Consider the following 1,413-nt stretch of genomic DNA (forward strand, 5'->3'; position numbering starts at 1 on the left):
GTTGGTGCCCACTATAACCATCAGAATCAGGAGGAATAACAACTAATCTGCGCTGCCCACCACCACCTAGAAATATATAACATTTACAGACATCATTTACTCAACTGTATGCACATTCACCGAGTTAAACTGGTTGTATAACATGAGTTTAACAGTTTATGTTTCATTACAACATACCTGTAGACTTGTATAGCAACCAGCCACCATTGATGCTTGCAAGCCTTGGAAATGCATTAAGCAACAAATCTGTCAGCTTATACAAAAAAAGTTCAGTTACTAGTCAATATCATACATATAACAAATACAATTATTTTCTACATTTTCTATTCCGTAACCCAAGGAGAGATCATTGATTTGGAATATATATAATTATATGGGGAAATTCAGCCAAGACATCGGCTCATTCAGTTATCACAGGATGCAGAAAAAGTCAGTGGATAGAATAGCTCCAACAACAAAAAGAAACAAAGAAAGAAAGAAACAGATTATAGTTTAGTCTACTATACTTAAAGAAAAATTACCTCTGTATGTGTTAAACTCTCTGTTACTGAGAGAGAACGTTTACCCAGACCAGCCAATATAAGCTGGAGTTCTTCGTCTCCTTTGGGGGTTTTGGAACGTTGTTTCTCAAGGAGAAAAAAGTTCACCAGAAAACTTTTTTTTGGTCGGGTATACGGTGTAAAACGTCTTTTCCCTTTTGTCTCTCGGCGAAAAAGTCCAGGAAATGATCTGAAAAAAATGATGATGATGATGTTTATACAGCTTATTTTATTCAATATCAAATTTAAATTGACAGAAATGCAGAAGATCAACACAGACCGCAGACTTGCTACACAGGCTGACTAAGTTGAAACTTACCGAGCCATTTCTTGATGAACTGAACCACTGCGCTGAGGACATCTTAGCTGTCCTGACTGTGGACCTGTCTCTGTTTGCCTCGACTGTCCCTCAACAGACTGTCTTTCACTTTCTTGTGCAACTGGCCTCACAGTCCCTGAAGAGCCTAACCTTCGGTTTAATAATGACACAAGACTGTGTGCCGTGTTTAGGATATCCGCTAACTGTACCTAACAGAAAGTTCAATAAAGTTAGATGTCTGAATATCAACTACAGACATAAAGATTTAAGTTACAAATGTTAAAGATTACCTGGCTTTGCTCCGTAGCTTCCTGGTCCGTCATCTTGCCGCTACTAAGTTGAAAGAACACATAGTACGCATGCGCGGCTCCTATCTTCCTGCTCTGTGCTCCATTAACCAGCCTTGGAAACCGTGACGTCAGACCACTGTTGTGAATTCGTATTCTCAAAGAAAAAATCCGTATTCTCAAACAGCCGCTGCTGTTTGTGTTCATAAAGAATAAAGCACAAATTTAAACTTGAAATTCGTATTTTATTAGTTATTTAAGTTGTAAC

The 1,413-nt window shown here is 38.2% G+C and overlaps 1 long non-coding RNA gene across 1 annotated transcript; it reads right to left on the reverse strand.

Annotated features, from left to right (window-relative positions):
- On the reverse strand, positions 1 to 723 carry LOC107104814. Its single transcript, XR_001482284.1, has 3 exons — positions 522 to 723; positions 178 to 253; positions 1 to 66 (listed from the first exon to the last, which is right to left on the reverse strand). It is a non-coding gene; the product is annotated as an uncharacterized LOC107104814 (long non-coding RNA).
- Between the last annotated feature and the right edge of the window lie 690 nt (positions 724 to 1,413).

This window comes from Cyprinodon variegatus, unplaced genomic scaffold, assembly GCF_000732505.1.
Source record: "Cyprinodon variegatus isolate N-32 unplaced genomic scaffold, C_variegatus-1.0 Scaffold1898, whole genome shotgun sequence".
Lineage (NCBI taxonomy): Eukaryota > Metazoa > Chordata > Actinopteri > Cyprinodontiformes > Cyprinodontidae > Cyprinodon > Cyprinodon variegatus.